A 9,915-nucleotide genomic window follows, 5' to 3' on the forward strand; every position below is an offset into this window, starting at 1 on the left:
TTGGGAATATATAAGGCATTCACCAATGCGGTGTTCAAGGCACAACAACGGTAAAAGTATACATCTTAGCCATGCCTTGGAAATGACGCTTATGTAAAGATGACAGGATGATAAAATTACGTGGACAGTAGCAAAGCATGGATACAACAAAATCAGGTATACTTCTGGGGCATTGAAAGTATCTTTTGGTTTTAAACTATGGCAAATCATCTCATCTCTGTTGTATTTAACATATACTGCCTATAGGGCTTTTGTATTTAAAATATAATTTTCACAATGTTGGAGCATGGCATTTTAAAATACAATATTAATTAGAAATTTACAGAAGGGATGACAAAGGGGACCACTGTGATGTTGATTATTTATTTCAGAGTGCATAAAACTGAATTTATAAAATAAAATAATACTAATATATATATATATGTATATATATATATATATATATATATATGTATATATATAATCCAAAAAGAACGGCACTCTGTGTTATTAGCAGCTGCCTCGGTGCCTTTCATGGCTGCATGCCAGTATAAATCATTCACAAATGGGTGGCACTCACGAGGACCTGTCACAGCGGAAAGAACTAACGAGAGAGACTGAGCTCTGGTAACGTTTCAGCTATATTCTAGCTTTCGTCAGACCCGTTCTGACGAAAGCTAGAATATAGCTGAAACGTTCCCAGAGCTCAGTCTCTCTCGTTATTTATTTCCGCTGTGACAAGTCCTCGTGAGTGCCACCTATTTGTGAATGATTTAAACTGGCATGCAGCCATGAAAGGCACCGAGGCAGCTGCTAATAACACAGAGTGCCGTTCTTTTTGGATTATATATATACATAATCCAAAAAGAACGGCACTCTGTGTTATAAGCAGCTGCCTCGGTGCCTTTCATGGCTGCATGCCAGTATAAATCATTCACAAATAGGTGGCACTCACGAGGACTTGTCACAGCGGAAATAAATAACGAGAGAGACTGAGCTCTGGGAACGTTTCAGCTATATTCTAGCTTTCGTCAGAACGGGTCTGACGAAAGCTAGAATATAGCTGAAACGTTACCAGAGCTCAGTCTCTCTCGTTAGTTCTTTCCGCTGTGACAGGTCCTCGTGAGTGCCACCCATTTGTGAATGATATATATATATATATATATATGTATATGTGTGTGTGTGTATATATATATATAATACAATTGGGATGAAAGCATTAACAGGAATAGTGAATTTTGTGTGTGTATATATATATATATATATATAATACAATTGGGATGAAAGCATTAACAGGAATAGTGAATTTCCTCTGTGGAACTAAATGTACAATGTCTTTAAATATTGTCGTCGCTGGACTTGAGACACGTGCACCTTCCCCAGTTAATCACTCAGTCTGCACACGTAGATGACGGATGTTGTTTATCACAAAACGTCGATTTGCAATAGGGTGATTTCATCTAGAAAAATAAGGGAAATTTTGGACAGGATTGTACATAAAATTGAAATCAAAAACAAGTCTAGTGGTCACACAGCAGCATGTTCATTCTTAATTATTTATCAAATAATTTGATAAATGTTAACATAGATAGTCCAAGCTTTGTAGAATATAATTTTTGACTTGTATTAATATCAATATTTGTATTTTAATAAAATTTATTTATAAAAATATGTGTAATAATTAGATAGAGGTATGTAATGGGATGAGAATTGCAAATCTTTGGGTAAGGGGGGTAATTACAAGTTAATTGCAGCAGGAAATTTTTAAGGAGTTGGTAAAAACCATGTGCACTGCAGGGGAGGCAGATATAACATTTGCATAGAGAGTTATATTTGGGTGGGTTATTTTATTTTAGTTAAGTGCAGGGTAAATACTGGCAGCTTTATTTTTACAATGCAAATTAGATTGCAGATTGAACACAACACACCGAAATCTAACTCTCTCTGCCTCCCCTGCAGTACACATGTTTTGGCCCAGTTGCTAACATAATTCCTGCTGCCATCTACTTGGAATTACCACAAATGGGTAGTTTTTGGTACAAGGTATGTATAGTTGTGTTGAAAATAGTGGTACAGCACTCTGGATTGCATAGAAATAACAAGATATTTCAATATTTACAATGGCTAACAATTATATGTTCCTTCAACTATATACAACACGCCTTGCCAGGAAATATCGGTTAGGTTATGGTGACCTATAAAGTATGACGCAAGATTTTTAACTATGTGCCTGTGTCTTAGGGACAATAATCTAGTATTTAAAATAGTGTATCTATTTTATATAAATTTTATTAGTAATTGTTAATCAACATTATGATTTTCTAAAATTATTGGAATATATTATTGTTTGTATTTTAAAAATATAATTTTAAAATTAAAATGAAAGATTTTATTGCATGATTTGAGATAGGGTATGGGCTTGGGCTCAGAATAGCTAGTATTTGCCTCTTTGATAGATTTAACTATCTGGCCAAATGACGCTATCATCATTGCCCAAAAACTGTAAATACATACACGCGCATGTATTCCCAAAACACAGCGTCAACAATGTAAAATGTTGTAGAACATAAATGTTGGATAACTGAAATGAAGCATACATTGATTAAAAACTATATTGTAATTAATAACTCTTTTAAACGTATAAGATTATGTTGATAAAACGTGTTAAATTAATTGTAAAAACATTAACATTAACATTGAAACATGAAATAAATTAAAATGATATCACCGCATAGGACTCTGTTGTTGAGCTTAGCGTTCTTCTTCCTGTTTGGTGGCAGATGATTCCGTCCGGTTTCATTAGTCGTAACTGGAGAAAATAATTAGCAAAATAGGTGTGTAATTTTTTTCAGTTTTAGTTATATTTTTTTATAAATTATCAAGATTTAAAAATACAGTCTGATATGTAGGGTAGACAATCTCCTACTATTAGTCTTTGGGGTTTTGTGCTGAATAAGTTAAAATAGTGTAACAAAGTTAGCAGTTTTGGATTTTAACATGGGGGGAAAAAACTATATTGAAACTAACCTTTATCAGGTAGATTATATGAATTTAAAGGAAACAGCTGATTGATTGACATAGTAAACCTATGCTATTGCAAATTTTTATAAACCCTTCTCACTGATCAAAATAACCTTGTTGCTAAAATTATTTGGTTAACATTAAAAAAATACATATGAAAAAACTAAACAGCTATGGAAAATATTATAATATCATTTTATGCTAGTACATGCTAATTATAATTTACATAGTACACATTTAATTTATAATTTGGTACTTACCAGTAGTCTGGATCCATAACATGTTTATTATACAAAAAAAACTATAGAAAAATTTAACAATTTAAAAATAAATTATATAACTGAAAAACGTAAAAAAACTGGAGGAAAATATTACAATTGCCAAGTAGAGAATAAATTATTCAAATTGAAGGTGAAAAGCTATGGCACGTAGATATTCCATTAAATCCACTGTACCAAGTTGTAAGACACATCTTTGTAATGCGTCTTCACGAGCTTTGGATTCTCTTTTTGGGGGTGTTCTGGCAATATTGCAAGTCACTTTTTATAAGAGACTGGAAGTCACTTTTTGTTCCTTGTGCATGCACAAAATAAGCTTGTAAACTCCAAGCTTTTTCTCTCCAAGGACAATATTCCATCTCCTATGCCAGCCCTCCAACTTGTTTTGTGTCCTTTGAAAACCACCACGCATGCTCTCGTGAACAGACCACATGTTTGGGGGAAATATAGGCGGAGATCTTGTTTGACTTCTAGTACGGTCTCGAATACGTCCCAATACATATGTCTCCTCAAAATAGTTCATTAATGGGGCTGCATTAGTGGGCATCTCTGATTTTAAAGACTCAAATGCAGGTGGAATTTCATCTGAGGGAAGAAAAGCCAGTGCTTGAAGGTGCCTCAATTTCATTGAAAAAGCATGGTCATGTCCATATTGTGTGGCAAGTCCAAAGGACTGGATTTTACGCCAAATGTTTTGTCCTAAATGAAATAAACAACATTTATGGGTACTGCCAGGAAAAACTCTTTTTGCGGCTTGGATTGCAGCATTTTCAAAATCTGTTAAAATGAACAGCGGAGCAAACTGTATATCATACTCAAGTGCATAATCCTGAAGATCTTCGAAAAAACGGGTATAGCAATCTTCACTTTTGCTACTGAGCAATCCGTATACAAGTGGAACAAAACGTTGTGTTGTTTCATCAGTTCCAACCATGGCATGTATTGAATATATCTGACGAAATAATGTGGGGCAAGTCTTGAATGTGCCATCCATAACCCAGCAACAAGCTTCGTGGAGTTTTTTTAAGTTAGCTTCTGTTGAAAATAAAAGAGTTCTTTCATTGTGGAAAGCACTGTCCTTTCCCAAAAACTTGATGTCATCTATATTAGCCAAATGTTCTGGGACATCTATATCATCCAAGGAAGTGGGTTCTGGAGGACAATCTTCTCTCCGGGCTCTTTTCACTAACTGACGGAGAGATTCACGGTTAGGCAAACAGGGTGCACTTGTAGAAGGCATATCACCGGTAACAGATTGAATTATTTGAGATGGTGAGTCATTGGTGTCCCGAGCACGTCGCTTTATAGCATCCTTAGCAATAGCCACATCTGTTTTCTCGGGTTTAGGAGCATGATTATGTTCTCCGTGTGTGTTGAGTTGATGCTCTCCGGCCACGATGGTTGTCTTGGCATAGCAAGAACAAGGCCCTGTAACCTTCTCAGTACAGTGCCAGTAGACCACGTCCCCGCGCTGCTTGTTTTTGGCAAGTAGATATCCATCTATATTCAAGAGCATTCCTCTCCGTGAAGGAACAAAACGAATTGACGGTTGAGCTGCCATTGTAGAATCAATCTCTATAGTATAAGGATACACCACAGAATACTTTTTCCGTATAATGGTAGCAGGTATCTTTAAAATTAGACTTTTAAACCATTTTAAGTAGGTGGAGTTAAGACACAGTGGTTGCCTATTGGATGACTACGTTTTAAAGAAAAAAAGAGGGATGGTTAATCAGTTTTTAGATATAAAATATTTTACTACCATTGGTTAAAAACAAAGTTTATTCTTTTTAGTTTATATAAATAATATTTATGGGACAAATACACTGACAACAGAAACCGATTTTAGAATCTTTGTAGGGGAAGGACGGCGTTGCGCTGCGCTACAGAAGTTGTTCTTTCAAAAATATTCGGGCAAAGTGTGAATGGATGGCTATTCGGGCTTGTTTTAATAGGAGCCACATGTATGTATGAAATGGTTAGTTTTTTACTATATTTACACGTGTGACAGCAGCAGCAGGGGTAGCACTATTGGAGTATGGAGGTAGACGTGGTGAAGAGTGGAACCATAATCAAGATGATGAAAGGTAGGGAGTAGTGGTGGGAAAAAGAGGTGAGCAGCAGTTCTGATTAAGGACAGAGGGGATTGTGTAGGTGGTGATAAGTACTTGATGGGAGCTGGAGTTCCATGGGTAGAATTTTCGACAGGGGTAGCGCTATTAGCGGGTGGTCGCATGGGAGTAGACAGGGTGTGGAGGAGGCTAGGTGTAAGCGACACATTATCGCGGGGAGGACATGGATGTGATAGTGTTTGGAAAGAAAGTGTGTGCGCAGCAAGTCAGGTGAGGACAGAGGGGGCTTGTGTAGTTTGTGGCTGTAAGGGATGGCTGGGAGCTGTAGTTCCACTGTTAGAATCAGAGACAGCTGTAGCTCTATTAGCGGAAGACGTCTATAAGTTGACAGGGTGTAGAGATATCTAGGTGTATGGGGTCCATAATCTCTGGTGAACAGTTCTTCAAGAAATGGGCAGAAGCATGGTTGTTTGGCCTGGCAATCATATCGGCATATTCTGCGATTAAAAGAAAAGCTGGGCACTGTACCAGATTTTTTTGGGGGTAAAACGAGTTATGATATTTATGTGAAAGCATATATAATTGATTGTATTGGAATTGGTATTTAATTTAGTAGGGCAGCGCATATATTTGGGATAATAAAAATCAGACTTTTTCTTATCTATGCTAAAAGGGTAACTGGAGACGTATGTGTTCCATGAGTTAAGTCGTTTGGAAAAAATGGCCAAAAAAAATTGAAAGAAGTTCAGAAGAATGGCTTTGTCTAGATGGAACTTAATTCGATTATTTTGAAAAGATTGGTGGAAAAAAATGTTGGACCTGACGCCAAGGTGATAGTGGAGATTTAATGAACCTATTTAAGAGAGACTAGTTCAAGACAGATTTCAATCAGTGAGTGTAAATTGTGTGTTTGTTTGTGGGTGGTGGGGTTTAAGGATGATGTGTGCATATTTCAAGTCATGAAATAAAAAATTTGTGTGTAGGGAAAAATGTCGTTTTTGGGTTGGGGTCAGGATGAGACCACGTCAAGGTCCAAGGTAATATCGTGGAGGAATGAGTGGAGGGAGTAGTGTAGAAGATGGTGTAATCTGCAGCAAGCAGGGGTGAAAAGCAGTGTTGTGGGGAATGTTATTTTACAGCCAAGCTTGCAGGGTCTAAACTGAGGGATGGAACTGTAGTTACAAGGATTAAAACAGTAGCTGGGGTAGCACGATTAGCGGGGGATAGTTTTGAAGTAGACGGGGTGTCGAGAAGACTAAGTGTAGGCAACCCAGGTTCGCTGGGAGGACATGGAGGGAGTAGTGGTTGGAAGAAGGGGTGCACTGCAGGGGACTAGGGGGGCTAAGCAGTTCAGGTGACGGGCAGAGGGGGCTTGTGGCGGTGGTGGTAAGGACTTGCTGGGAGCTGTAGTTCCAAGGGTGGAATCAGCGAAGGTGGTAGCGCTAATAGCGTGGGTCTTCTGGAAGTTAACGGGGTTGTAGAGACGTTAGGTGTAGGGGCTCTGTCATCTATGGGATAGGAGCTCTATAATCTCTGGGAGCACAAGAAGGGGGAGTCGGAGGAGATACGGGGTGATGTTCAGCTTATGGAGGTGCACAGTTCTTCATAAAAAGTTCAAAAGCATGGTTTGTTTGGACTGGGATTCATTTCAGTATATTTGGAGAATAACGGACAAGCTGGAGCCTGTAGTACCAAAGTTTCAGGTAGTGGCATGTGTAATGATATTAATGTGGAAACATATTAAATGGATTATATTGGAATTGGTATTTAATTTAGTAGGGCAGCGCATATATTTGGGATAATAAAAATCAGACTTTTTCTTATCTATGCTAAAAGGGTAACTGGAGACGTATGTGTTCCATAAGTTAAGTCGTTTGGAAAAAATGGCCAAAAAAAATTGAAAGAAGTTCAGAAGAATGGCTTTGTCTAGATGGAACTTAATTCGATTATTTTGAAAAGATTGGTGGAAAAAAAATGTTGGACCTGACGCCAAGGTGATAGTGGTGATTTAATGAACCTGTTTAGAATGAGACTAATGAGAGTGGAAAAAAGAATAGAGACAGGTTCATAATAATAGCTTTGTTTGGCTATAACTTAAATGGATTAGTTTACAATGAATTCTGAATAGCAAGTCTGGGACATGATGCCAAGGTGATAGTGGTGATATCATGGAAAAGTTTAGGAGAGAATACTTTAAAAAAATTTAAATCTGTAACTGTGAGTTTGTAAAATGTGATAGCCGGGGGGGGTGTGGGGGGGGGGAGGTGGGAGGGTGTTAGCGTTGCAGATGTGCAGCTGGGTGCCCAGGTGTGCTGGCAGACATGGGTGGGGTGTTTCTTAAAGGGTGTCACTGTGCTACCAGAGCGGGGAGCAGTGCCAGGGCGTTGTGTTACTTGTAGTGCCACGGTGAAACATGGGGCGCGTAATGTAGTGGGGGTGTCTAGCTAGGCGGTGTAAATGTAGACGGGCAGCGGGGTGACTAGGGGGGATGGAGGCGGCGTCTAACTTTGGAAGGGTATCGTGGGGAATAGCGGGGGGGGGGGGAGGGGTGTCAGCGTTGCAGATGTGCAGCCGGGTGCCCAGGTGTGCTGACAGACATGGTGGGGGTGTTTCTTAAAGGGTGTGACTGTGCTACCAGAGCGGGGAGCAGTGCCAGGGCGTTGTGTTACTTGTAGTGCCACGGTGAAACATGGGGCGCGTAATGTAGTGGGGTGTCTAGCTAGGCGTGTACATGTGGACGGGCAGCGGGGTGACTAGGGGGGATGGAGGCGGCGTCTAACTTTTGAAGGGTATCGTGGGGAATAGCGGGGGGGGGGAGGGTGTCAGCGTTGCAGATGTGCAGCCGGGTGCCCAGGTGTGCTGGCAGACATGGGTGGGGTGTTTCTTAAAGGGTGTGACTGTGCTACCAGAGCGGGGAGCAGTGCCAGGCGTTGTGTTACTTGTAGTGCCACGGTGAAACATGGGGCGCGTAATGTAGTGGGGTGTCTAGCTAGGCGTGTAAATGTGGACGGGCAGCGGGGTGACTAGGGGGGATGGAGGCGGCGTCTAACTTGGAAGGGTATCGTGGGGAATAGCGGGGGGGGGGGGGGAGGGTGTCAGCGTTGCAGATGTGCAGCCGGGTGCCCAGGTGTGCTGGCAGACATGGGTGGGGTGTTTCTTAAAGGGTGTGACTGTGCTACCAGAGCGGGGAGCAGTGCCAGGGCGTTTGTGTTACTTGTAGTGCCACGGTGAAACATGGGGCGCGTAATGTAGTGGGGTGTCTAGCTAGGCGTGTAAATGTAGACGGGCAGCGGGGTGACTAGGGGGGGATGGAGGCGGCGTCTAACTTTTGAAGGGTATCGTGGGGAATAGCGGGGGGGGGGGGAGGGTGTCAGCGTTGCAGATGTGCAGCCGGGTGCCCAGGTGTGCTGGCAGACATGGGTGGGGTGTTTCTTAAAGGGTGTGACTGTGCTACCAGAGCGGGGAGCAGTGCCAGGGCGTTGTGTTACTTGTAGTGCCACGGTGAAACATGGGGCGCGTAATGTAGTGGGGTGTCTAGCTAGGCGTGTAAATGTGGACGGGCAGCGGGGTGACTAGGGGGGATGGAGGCGGCGTCTAACTTTGGAAGGGTATCGTGGGAATAGCGGGGGGGGGGGGGGGGAGGTGTCAGCGTTGCAGATGTGCAGCCGGGTGCCCAGGTGTGCTGGCAGACATGGGTGTGGGTGTTTCTTAAAGGGTGTGACTGTGCTACCAGAGCGGGGAGCAGTGCCAGGGCGTTGTGTTACTTGTAGTGCCACGGTGAAACATGGGGCGCGTAATGTAGTGGGGTGTCTAGCTAGGCGTGTAAATGTAGACGGGCAGCGGGGTGACTAGGGGGGATGGAGGCGGCGTCTAACTTTTGAAGGGTATCGTGGGGAATAGCGGGGGGGGGGGGGAGGGTGTCAGCGTTGCAGATGTGCAGCCGGGTGCCCAGGTGTGCTGGCAGACATGGGTGGGGTGTTTCTTAAAGGGTGTGACCTGTGCTACCAGAGCGGGGAGCAGTGCCAGGGCGTTGTGTTACTTGTAGTGCCACGGTGAAACATGGGGCGCGTAATGTAGTGGGGGTGTTCTAGCTAGGCGTGTAAATGTAGACGGGCAGCGGGGTGACTAGGGGGGATGGAGGGCGGCGTCTAACTTTTGAAGGGTATCGTGGGGAATAGCGGGGGGGGGGGAGGGTGTCAGCGTTGCAGATGTGCAGCCGGTGCCCAGGTGTGCTGGCAGACATGGGTGGGGTGTTTCTTAAAGGGTGTGACTGTGCTACCAGAGCGGGGAGCAGTGCCAGGGCGTTGTGTTACTTGTAGTGCCACGGTGAAACATGGGGCGCGTAATGTAGTGGAGTGTCTAGCTAGGCGTGTAAATGTAGACGGGCAGCGGGGTGACTAGGGGGGATGGAGGCGGCGTCTAACTTTGGAAGGGTATCGTGGGGAATTGCGGGGGGGGGAGGGTGTCAGCGTTGCAGATGTGCAGCCGGGTGCCCAGGTGTGCTGGCAGACATGGGTGGGGTGTTTCTTAAAGGGTGTGACTGTGCTACCAGAGCGGGGGTGCAG

The sequence above is a fragment of the Pseudophryne corroboree genome, unplaced genomic scaffold (assembly GCF_028390025.1).
Source record: "Pseudophryne corroboree isolate aPseCor3 unplaced genomic scaffold, aPseCor3.hap2 scaffold_2452, whole genome shotgun sequence".
Lineage (NCBI taxonomy): Eukaryota > Metazoa > Chordata > Amphibia > Anura > Myobatrachidae > Pseudophryne > Pseudophryne corroboree.